The sequence below is a fragment of the Myotis lucifugus genome, unplaced genomic scaffold, assembly GCF_000147115.1.
Source record: "Myotis lucifugus unplaced genomic scaffold, Myoluc2.0 scaffold_140, whole genome shotgun sequence".
NCBI lineage: Eukaryota > Metazoa > Chordata > Mammalia > Chiroptera > Vespertilionidae > Myotis > Myotis lucifugus.
Genome location: NW_005871188.1, coordinates 207762 through 219979, shown reverse-complemented (window position 1 = coordinate 219979; position 12218 = coordinate 207762). Strand labels below are relative to the sequence as shown.

The window sequence follows — 12218 nt, the reverse complement described above, 5'->3', positions numbered from 1 at the left end:
TTTCATATTATGTGTCAAACCTGATTGATTATCATGTGTGGTGGTGTTTTTTGAAAATTTTATTTTGTTTTTAATTTTTTTTAATTACAGTTGACATATAATATCATATTAGTTTGAGGTGTACAGCCCCATTTTTAACATTTATATAGCTTATAAAGTGATCACCCCAATAAATCTATTACCCATCTGATATCATATATAGTTATTACAATATTAATATTTCCTATGCTGTACTTTATATCCTCATGACTATTCTGTAACTACCAATTTGTACTACTTCTTCTCTTTTTTTTTTTTAATCCTCATCCAAGGAGTGAGGATGTTTTTCAACTGATTTTTTAGAGTGTGGGAAGGGAAGAGAGAGGAGAGAGAAACATTGATATGACAGAGACACATGGATTGGTTGCCTCCCACACCCACCCCAATCAGGGGTAGGGTTTGAGACCTGCAACTCAGGTATGTGCCCTTGACCAGGAATCAAACCCAAGACCTTTCGTGAGAAGTCCAACTCCACTGAGAAACACCAGCCAGGGCCATTCTTCTTAATCCCTTCACCTTTTCCACCCAGCCCCCCAACATCCTTCTCATCTGGCAACCATAAAATATTTTCTGTATCTATGAGTCTGTTTCTGTTCTGCTTGTTCATTTATTTTGTTTTTCAGATTCTACATGTAAGGGAAGGTCATATGGCATTTGTGTTTCTCTGTCTGACTTAATTTCACTCAGCACAATACGCTCTAGACCAAGGGTGGGCAAACTTTTTGACTCGAGGGCCACAATGGGTTCTTAAACTGGACCGGAACAAAAGCATGGATGGAGTGTTTGTGTGAACTAATATAAATTCAAAGTAAACATCATTACATAAAAGGGTACGGTCTTTTTTTTTTTTTTTTTTTAGTTTTATTCATTTCAAACGGGCCGGATCCGGCCCGCGGGCCATAGTTTGCCCACGGCTGCTCTAGATCCATGCATGTTGTTGCAGATGGCAAGATTTCATTCCATTTTTTTTAATCCATTCTTTTTTATGGCTGAATCATATTCCATTGTATATATGTACCACTTCTTTTCTTTTAATTGAATTTATTGGGGTGACATTGCTTCACAAAGCCATACAGGTTTCAAGGGTACAACTCAATAAAACATCATCTGCACGCTGCATCATGCCTCCATTGCCCCACAGAAAGTCCCTTTCCATCCCCATTCTTTCCCGCTTTGCCCACCTCTTCCTATCCATACTCCCTTTCCCTCTGGTTATCACTACTTTTTGTGTTATATATACATTTTGGGGAGAGGAGGGCTTAATCCCTTCACCTTCTTTCATCCAATACCCTAACATTCCTCCCCTCTGACAGCTGCCAGTCTGTTCCGTGTATCCATGCCTTGGTTTCTATTTTGTCAGTTTAATTATTTTTCATTAGATTCCACTTATAAGTGAGATCATATGGTATTTGTCTTTCTCTGACTGGCTTATTTTACTTAGCATTATAATCTCCAGGTCCATCCATGCTGTCACAAAGGTAACATTTTCTTTTTTTAATGGCCAAGTAGAATTCCATTGTACAAATGCACCACAACTTTTTTGTCCACTCATCTACTGATGGGCACTTGGGTTCTTTCCAGATCTTGGCTCTTGTAAACAATGCGGCTGCAAACATAGGGGTGCATATATTCTTTCTGATTGGTATTTTGGGATTAATAGTATATATTCCCAGAAGTGGAATCACTGGGTCAAAAGGCAGATTCATTTTTAATTTTTTGAGGAAACTCCATATTATTTTCCAGAATGGCTGCACCAGTCTGCATGCCCACCAACAGTGCATGAGGGTTCTCTTTTCTCTACTTCATTGCCAGCATTTGTTGGTTGATTTATCGATGATAGCCACTTTGACAGGCGTGAGGTGATATCTCAGTGTGTGTGTGTGTGTGTGTGTGTGTGTGTGTGTGTGTGTGTGTGTTAATCTTTATTGTGAAAGTATTACATATGTCCCCCCCCTCATTGATCCCTTCTAGCCCACCCCACCTCCCCGCCCCAGGCCATTGTATTTATGCACCCCTTCTTTTTTATCCAGTCATCTATTGGTGGACAGTTAGGTTGCTTCCATATCCTGGCTATTGTAAGTAATACTGCAATAAATATATGGATGTATATATCTTTTCAATTTAGTATTTTGGGTTTCTTTGGATAACTCTACCTAGAAGTAGAGTTGCTAGGTCCTTATTTGTCTCTTGTTGTAGCCTTTGGTTTAAAGTGTATTTTGTCTGGTATTAGTATTGCTACCTTAGCTTTGTTTGTTTGTTTCCATTTTCATGAAATATCTTTTTCCTGGGCCGGGGGTTCTGGTGTGGGGCTAGGACCCCTGGCTTCTCTGAGGGACCTCTGCAGCTAAAATATTTTTAACCGCCTCACATAGGTGTGGGACCAGCCTGTTGGCATCTCTGCCTCTCCTACCAGTCTCAGTGGCTTCTTCTTTATATCCTTAGTTCTATAGGACTTCCGTTCAGCTAGATTTCAAGGGGTTCTGAATTATGGTTGTTCTGTAGTTTGGTTGCAGTTTTGATGTGGTTGTGGGAGGATTTTAGTACCACATTTACCTATGCCTCCCTTGACTGGAAACTCCCTATGTCTGATTTTTAAAGGACTATCCAGTGTCAGTCCATATTTATCATCTTGTAATAATGGTTTGTAGTCTTATTGTAAGTGGCCCTAAAAGTCTTTCCAATGGAGGGTGACTCTACCCAAATTTTGTGACCAGTTTGTGGAGCAGATTGGCATAGTGACTACCTATAAACTGGGAGACCTTAAACAAGTTAAACTCTCTGGGCATCAGTCTCCTTATTGGTAAAATGATGATAGTAATTGTGTTTTCCTCAAAAAGTTGCAATGGGTACTAAATGACTAATACTTGTAAAGCACTTTCAATAATGGTTGACAAAAAGAGTAGACACTGAAGTGTTAATAATTATAGTGAAATACATACTTCAAATCTCTTTTATTTTGTTCATTATTTTTACTCTGTAGAAAGAGGAAGGCAGAAAGATATCTTATATATAGTCATCTTGGTTTTCTCCTCAGCCATTAAATATTTTGCTCAAAGGCCCTATATCAGTTCTAGTTTTAACCATCCTTTCAAAGGCCTATAGGTGAACAGCCTTAGCTTTCAATTTATTTCACCAAGGTGTGGTTTGATTTTACCTTAACTTATTACACTGACCACACCATAGTCATGCCTTCTTTGACCTACCTGCAGAACTCGGTTCTTAATAGCTTCTTCATACCCGATTGGCTTCCTTTTTCCTTACTTTCTGCCTTGATATTTTTCTTGCTTGCTGCTCACATTTCCTCATCATTGAAAGAAATTTGCATTAATAAACTTGCCCACGCCTGCATTTTTCCTGTCTTTTCCTTGGTGAGGCCATCTGCATTGCTAAATTTCCTGTTTTCAGTGCCTTGTCTCTTCTTTTCCCACAACCATCATGTTAGAGAAAGGACAGGGAACCATAGGAAGGAGAGGGGTAAATGGAAGAGGAGAAAGTTAAATACATTCTTCATTTCTGTGAGCATTCACCTCTTTCCACAACCCAGGTTTCAACAACACCAAAGGCCTTTTATTGAGCATGTAACACAGGCAGTGTGCAAGGCACTGTGACTCACACAATCCTCACAGCTGCCCTTTGAAATACAGGGTATCCCATTTGACAAATTACCTGAGGCTCAGAGAGATGGATTCTAGGGGTCATGGCCACTTGGGTGGGTGTGAGCAGGTGCTGAAGATCTATTTCCACTTCTCTTTTCACCCGTGTTTACTCTTTCAGCTTGGAAACACTGTATTCACCATGCTTTGTTGATCACATGCCATTGCTGTTTTTTGCTAAGAAAAAAAAATTATGATTTTATGGCCCATTTTATCCATCTCCCTCCTGCTTTAATTTCTTTTACTATCAAATTGCTTTACAGAATTCAAGTCCTAGGTAGACAAATGCCCTAAGCCCTTCCTCCAAGCCTCTTATTTCCCTGTCCAGAGAATTTACACGGGACTCTCCTGGGCCCCACTGCCTTTTGAGTGTTATCCGTCTAGCTCCCTGGTCTCCCCCACCAGGCTGCACACCTGGAGGACAGAGTTTATCTCCACACACCTGGTATAGAATCGTGCCCCTAATTGGCACTCATTATTTGTGAAATGAAGGATTGGGTAACTATAGCAGTATTCCAGTTTTTCTTACCACTCTTTCCATCTCAACCCTTTGGGTCCCAGCGTGTAAGTCATCAGCTCCCTGACCCTGCTGCCTGCTGAGGTCTTTTGGACCCTGGATGTCCAGTGTCCCTCCTCTAATCCCCTCCTTGAAGGTTTCCCCATCTGAACAGAGCTGGACTCTCTCTTCCCCCACCCCACCTGACTGCCCTCTGGATCCTCTGTGGGCTCCCGAACCTCTCTCCAGCTGCTTTTCTCCCCCTGACCCATCATCACACCAAGGATGACCTTCTTGTCAGGCAGACTGTCCTTTCTTGAATCTTCCTCTGGTTGTTTATGCACAAAGAGCTTGAGTCTCCAAACTAGTTAAAAAGCTCCTTGGGGACCAGGGTTTTTTTGTGTTCACTACAGTACCTAGCACAGTGCTAGGCAATTGACTCATTTGGTAGATATGACTGGATATTTATTCTCTAATAGTAATTACATTGTTTTCCTAAATAAAAAAAGAAATTATTTTTATGCTTTATATAAATTTTTAATTTTTAAAATTAGCTTAGTCACTTCGCTGTTCTTTATGGTTTTGTTTTGTTTTTAAATATATTTTTTATTTATTTCAGAGAGGAAGGGAGAGGGAGAGAGAGATAGAAACATTAATGATGAGAGAGAATCATTGATCAGCTGCCTCCTGCACTCCCCCTACTGGGGATTGAGCCTGTAACCCAGTCATGTGCCCTGACCAGGAGTCAAAGGTCAATAGCTGGTTAATAGGTCGACAGCTCAACCACTGAGCTACACCTGGCCAGGCTGTTCTTTATGTTTTTAGGATTTTTTATGCTGCATAAGGAACTGCCTGGCATTATGCTGTCAGCTATAATATATACTTAGGCTTTCGTTTCACCAGGTGAGAGTGTCTGTCAAGTTAGGTAGTGTTCCCTGCTGCGCCACAGCTAGCCTCACTCCTATTACTGAGTCCAAGCCTCTCGTCTGTCCAGTATTTCAAGCCCCAGATTTATAACTTTGTAAAACTTTTTTACTCATGCAACTACATCATCTCTAGAAACCATTTCACATCTAATCATCCTTGGCCTCCTTAATAATGTAAGTATAAAGATTTGCCAACAGTTCTTTTTTTTTTTCCAGATATTGCTTCCAAAATAAATTATGAATTCCCCTACTCCTAGAGATTGCATCACCCTCTTCCCTCCTCAACCTCAGTGATTTCAGAGCCAGCCCTGGTGACTTTGTAATTATGGTTCCCTTAAGGAATATAATCTCTTCGGAGGGATTTCGTGACTTTTCATTGATGCCTCCATGATGTCAGTAGGCTTTCAGTGGTTCCATGATCCATCCTCTCCCCATCGGAGGCCACACCGGAGTTCTTTTTCTTAAGCCAGCTTTTGCTTACCTCCTTGGTTCATAAAGGAATCTTCAGCAAGAGTACTTATCCCTTTCCCTCCTTACTCACCTTTCTCTACTGTTGTATTTTCTTACTCTTTTCTTATTTCAGCATTGATCATTTCATATCTCTCCCACTCTTTAAGATTACTCTTGATGATTTTAAGTGAAAAGACTATGTCCTCTTCACTCTCCGATTTACCTTCTACCTTGCCATTGTAGTGTCTCAATTCTCTTTATATTCATCTAGTGTGGTATAACAAATTGACCCAAAAGTTAGTAGCTTAAAACATAAAAATTCTTTTTTTTCTTTATTGATTAAGGTATTACATATGTGTCCTTATCCCCCCCCATTACCCCACACACACACCCTCGCTCGTGCCCTCACTCCCCTAGTGTCTGTGTCCATTGATTATGCTTACTTGCATGCATACAAGTCCTTTGGTTGATCTCTCCCCCTTTCCCTACCCTCCCCTCTGAGGTTTGACGGTCTGATCGATGCTTCTCTGTTTCTGGATCCATAAAAATTCTTTACCTCATAGTTGCTGTTCTCTCACAGGCATGACTTAGTTCAGTCCCTCTGGCTCTACACATCTCACCAAATGCAGTCAAGTTGTGGGCAGGGGTTTGGGGGCTCAACCCCCTTGTTGGCAGGCCTCGATCCCTCACCATGTGAGCCTCCCACTGGGTTGCCTCACAACATTGTCACTGGCACAACCACAGATCATTTCCAGATAAACTCTTTCCTGCCTTGGCACCGTGCCAAGGCAATTGAGGAGCAATACCCCTTAAGCTTCCTCGAACAGGTTTGAGAAAATCTGTGAGGCAAATCTTTGAATTCTTTATAGAGCTCTTATGTGACTAAATGGTACTCTGGGGTCTGAGGTCTTAACAAATGGATTTGCAGCCATACCCTGGACTTCTTTCATAGTCTCCCTTTCCACCGCACTCCCTCCTTTTCATTTTACTCTAAGTCAAAAGAAATCAGGTGACACCTTCAACAATATATGGATCTTCTTTACTGTTTAACCCATGGCATTTGATACATGTTCTACTTTTCATGCAACTGAAGATAACAGTATTGCTAAACTTATTATCACTACATAACAAAGATTCTTTCTCCTTCAGTATTCAGTAAGACTTTCCTCACTTTCTACAAATCCTCACCCTCAGTGTCCTCAGAGTTCAAAACTTTATGAATAATGTGTTGGGACACACTGTCTGTCCATCAGTCATCTTATTTTTGGCACATTTCAAAGAAATTTGAAAAGTCAGTACACTCCCCAGACACTTCATCATGCATATCATTAACAAAAGTCCAATATTTAAAGATTCTTTTTGTCTTTTCAAGATAAAGTTAGCACACAATAAAATGCACAAATGTCAAATTTACCATTCAATAACTAGTAAAATAGTCAAATTCATGTAATACCTTTACACAGACCCCTACAGGATAAAGAACGTTACCATTGCTCTATTCCCTTTCATGCCACCTCCCAGTCGATCACCGTTCCACACTCTGTGACCCAGAGGCTGTTCTGATGTTCTCCCCCTCAATTAGTTTTGCCTATTCTAGAATTTTCTGAACATGAACATACAGTATATGTTCTTTGTTCAAGGCCTCTTTTATTCAGCACAGTGTTATTTAGATTCATCATGTTGATGTATAGTGGCTCTCTTTTTTTGTATTGCTGAGTGTATTATTCTGCCAGGGCTGCCATAACAAAATACCAATCTGGGTGGCTTTTTTTTAATTGAACTTATTGGGTGACATTGATTAATAAAATAATATAGGTTCAGAATTATGGAAAACAGTATGGATTTTCCTCAAAAAATTAAATATGGATCTGCCATTTGACCCAGTGATCCCACTTCGAGGGATATATCCTAAGAAACCCAAAGCACCAATCAGAAAGAATGTATACACCCCTATGTTTATAGCAGCAAAATTTGCAATAGCTAAGATCTGGAAACAGCCCAAGTGTCCATCAGTAGATGAGTAGATAAAAAAGCTGTGGTACATTTATATCATGGAATACTGTGCAGCAGTAAAAAAGAAGACTCTCTTACCCTTTGAGACAGCATGGAGGGACCTAGAGAATATCATGCTAAATGAAATAAGTCAATCAGAGAAAGACAAGTATCACATGATTGCACTCATATGTGGAATCTAAGTAACAAAATAAACTAATGAAAAGAGTGGATCCAGAGACTCAAAGCATGGAACAGAGTGCACAATATCAGAGGGAAGCAGGGGAGGGTGGGAGGTAATCAACCAAAGACCTTGTATGCATATATGCATAACACATAGACACAGACAATAGGGTGCTGAAGACCTGGGGTAGGGGTTGGGGGACAGGGGCAGGCTGGAAGGAGTCAATTGGGGGAAAGGGGGACATAAGTAATACTTTTAACAATAAAGAATAATTTTTTTAAAAAGAAAACAAAAATAGATAAATAAATAAAAGTTAACCCCCCCAAAAAAAATTATATAGATTCAGATATACAGTTCTATAATACATCATCTGTATATTGTACTGTGTTCACCACTCCACATCAAGTCTCCTTCCATCACCATTTATCCTCCCTTTTCCTCTCTACCTCACCCTCACCCCACTTTTTCTCTGGCTACCACCATACTGTTGTCTGTTTCTATGAGGTATTTTTTGTTGTTGCTGCTTAATCCCTTTACCTTTTCACCCAGTCCCTCAACCACTCTCCCCTCTGACAGCTGTCAGTCTGTTCTCTGTATCTATGAGACTGTTTCTGTTTTAATGGTTAGTTTATTTTGTTCATTAGACTCCACATATAAGTAAAATCTTACGGTATTTGTCTTTCTCCCACTGGCTTATTTCACTTAGCACAATATTCTCCAGGTCCATCCATGATGTCGCAAAAGGTAAAATTTTCTTCCTTTTTACTACTGAGTAGTATTCCATTGTGTAAATTTACAATAGCTGTTTTATCCACTCACCTGATGGGCACTTGGGCTGTTTCCAAATCTTGGCTATTGTAAACAACACTGCAGTGAACATAGTGGGGTGTATATATTCTTTCAAATTGGTGTTTTGGGTTTCTTCTGATAGTGATACATCCCCAGAAGTGGAATCACTATGTCATAATGCAGTTCCATTTTTAATTTTTGAGGAAACTCCATAGTGTTTTCCACAGTGGCTGTACCAGTCTGAATTCCCACCAACAGGGCACAGGGGTTTCCTTTCCTCCACATCCTTGCCAGCACTTGTTGTTTGTTGATTTATTGATGATAGCCATTCTGAAGGTGAGAGGTGTCACATCATTATGGTTTTAATTTGCATTTCTCTGATAACTAGTGATGTTGAGCATCTTTTCATATGTCTATTGGCCATTTGTATGTCCTCTTTGGATAAGTCAGACTGGGTGGCTTAAACAACAGAAATTTTACTTCTCATAGTTATGGAGACTAGAGGTCCAAGATAAGGTGTTGGCAGGTTTGGTTTCTCCTAAGGTGTCTCTCCTTGCCTTGCTGTGTCCTTACATGGTCTTGCTTCTTGCTGTGTTCTCACATGGTCTTTCCTCTGTGAGCATATCCGTGGTTTCTCTTCCTCCTCATACAAAGACACAGGTTTATTGGATTAGGACCTCCTGCTTATGACCTCATTTAATTACCTCTTTAAAGGCTATCTACAAATACAGTCATATAGGGGTGTTAGGACTTTAACATGAATTGGGAGTGGGGCACAATTCAGTCTGCCTCACAAATTTTCTGACTAATATTCAATTATATGAATACTAGAAGCCCAGTGCACGAAATTCCTGCACAGGTAGGGTCCCTAGCAGCTGCTGGCTATCAGCCAGGGCCTCCCTTCCCCTGGCTGCTGGCCAGGGCTTCCCTTCACACCCACCTTGGCCTGGCGCTGCCCGCTCACCTGCTCCACCATTCCACTGTGGTCTCGCTCTTGTCAGGGCCCATCAGGGCCAGCAGCGCCTCCACCGCCACCACTGCCAGCGCCATGTTGCTGCCACCCGCCATGTTCCACCACCCCTTGGCGGTCAGTGCACGTCTGCCTCCTGCCCATAGGGACAATTTGCATATTAGCCTTTTATTATATAGGATACCATAGTTTGTTTATCCATTCCTCTCTGATGGATACCTGGGGCCATTTTTTATTTGGGGCTATTATGAATAAATCTGTCATGAACATTCATATACAAATCTTTTTGTGAACATGTATTTTTATTTCTCTTGAGTAAATACCAGGAATGGAATTGCTGAGTTATGTTTAGGTTTATAAAAACTGCTTTTCCCCAAAATGATTGTAACATATTTGCATTCCCACCATCCCATATATGAGACTTTTAGTTGCTTTATATCAGCATTTGGGTTTATTAATCTTTTAATTTTTAATGGTGTGTATTGAATAACTTCTGACTAAACCCAAAAGAAACTAAAAGCCACTTCTAAATTGTTTTTCTTTTTATAATGAACATTCTCATTTTTGTTATAAAATGGCAATTAAAATTTTTTTAACAAAGTAGTATTCAAACGCTATTAAAATTTTGAATGAAAAAACAGCAATCCCTTTTCCTACTGTTACCCTAACTTTTTCCTCAGAGGCAGTCATCCTCAACTTTTAGTTGTTTTTCTTATTAGCTACCTTACAGTTTTTACTGCTGTTTCTTGATTTATCCATTTCTGACATGATATGTTAACTTCTCAAGGTAGCATATGAGAACATAACTCTCCCTTTTCTCCTCTAATCCACCTCCAATTGCCACTTCCCCTGCCAACACAATATCATATTGTGCATAAAATGGGTGTCATTCTTTCATTATTATGACCATGAAAATACTGTTCAATCTTGAGAAAAAGAGAAGCTATAATCATTCCTCCTTTCTTATACAAGTCTTTATTTTCATGACATCAATAAAATTACTGCACTTCTCCCTTTGTCTAGCTTGCTGTGTTCGTATTTTTAATTATTTCCATACGTTCCAACATCTCTTCCACATGCTCATGAATAATATTTTTCATATGCTCAAAGAGATCAGTTATTGTTCTTTTCTGCAGACCTCCATGCTCCTATTCCACTCTGAATTGGCTATTCTCTAGGCCTGTTGAACAATTGAGACTTTTCTTTACTGCCCCTTCAACACTTTTCTGGATTAGTCTCCCTGTTTGCTGAATTCCATATCTTCCTTGGTCATGGTTTTTAAACCTTTATTTGCTGGGGTACACCTTCAGTATCTGTAGGTAGAAAGTAAATTTATTAAGACCTTAATTTACTCTTTATTGATAGTTTGGATGGGTATAAAAATCTAGTTTTTAAATATGTTTTACTCATAATTTTGAAGGCACTGTTCCAATGAGTTCTAGCATCCAGTAATGCTATTCAAGATTTGAAGCCATTCTTTTTTCTGGCCCTTTATTTTGAATGTTATTGTTTTTCGCTTTGAAATTTTTTAGAATTTTTTAGTTGTCCATAATGTTCTCCAATTTCACAGTGATGCTCTTTGGGGTGACTGTTTTCCTTATTTGTTGTACTCTGTACCTAATGGGATTTCAATGTTGAGTTTCATGTCCTAGAAAGTTTCCTTCAGTTCTGGGTAGTTTTTCATCACTCCATCTTCATATTTTATATGACCCCTTTTTCTGCAATTCCTTTTACTGGAATGTTGAATCTCTTGACCTGATTCTCTAATTTTCTTACCACTTTTAAATTCTTTCTGGGAGATTTATCTTTAAGCCTTCCTTCTTCATTCTTATTTCAACTCTTTAATTTGATTTAATGTTCAAATGTTTTCTGATTATCTTTTTATGGCATCTTTTTTTCATGGATGCAAATTCTTCCCTTATCTGTCTGAGAATATTAATTGTAATTATTTTCAAGAAATATACCTCTTTCCTCAGGATCCTTTTTTTTTGTCATTTGCTCTTATGTTGGAGACTGTACTTAGTTGTCTGATGAACTTTAGCTGTCTATTCATAGTAAAGAGAGATACATTAAACAGTTGCTAGAAAATTTTTCTACATAGTAAGGCTTGTTGATTAGTGGACTTCATGGTAGGGGTAGGATGACAAGCTAGATTTTTAATATGGTACCCCCAAATGTCACTTTTTGTGGCATTTCTCTTAGGCCATTTCATTTTTCCAGAGAAGAATTTAGTGGTTTCCTGCTGGTAATATATAAGCCTGGCTTGAAACATCCTGAAAGAGGGACAGGAAAAGGAAGTGAGCCTCCACCTCTGTCCTGTCTCCCCTGTGTCAGACTTCTTGGTCCTCTGGTCCTCTCCAGACAATAAACCTCCAGTCTGTTGCCAGGAAAAGCAGATGAGAGGAAGCAGTAATAAGAGGGTTGCTTGCCTGCCTGGGCAGGAGATACAGCTCAATGGAGGGTGTGAGGGAGGCTAATCTTTCTAAACATAAACTTTCAAACAATCTCTTTCTTTTAAACCCTTCATTCTCTATAGTACCTTCTACCTCCACCTACTAAACCTTTTCAGAGGCAAACAGGTTCAACAGACTCACTTATTATTAGCTTCCACCTCTCCAGAAACCCAGGTGCTAGCTTTCCCTCTCTACTAAATCACTTCCATGCAGTTTTAATCACTTTCTATTTTCCAAAAAGTTGTTGAAATCTCTCCACTACTGTT

General features: G+C 39.5%; 1 protein-coding gene across 3 annotated transcripts in view; it reads left to right on the top strand.

Annotated features, from left to right (window-relative positions):
- The window catches only part of CMSS1 (cms1 ribosomal small subunit homolog (yeast)), a 384439-nt gene that overhangs the window by 348480 nt on the left and 23741 nt on the right, over positions 1 to 12218 (top strand). The window lies entirely within an intron of this gene.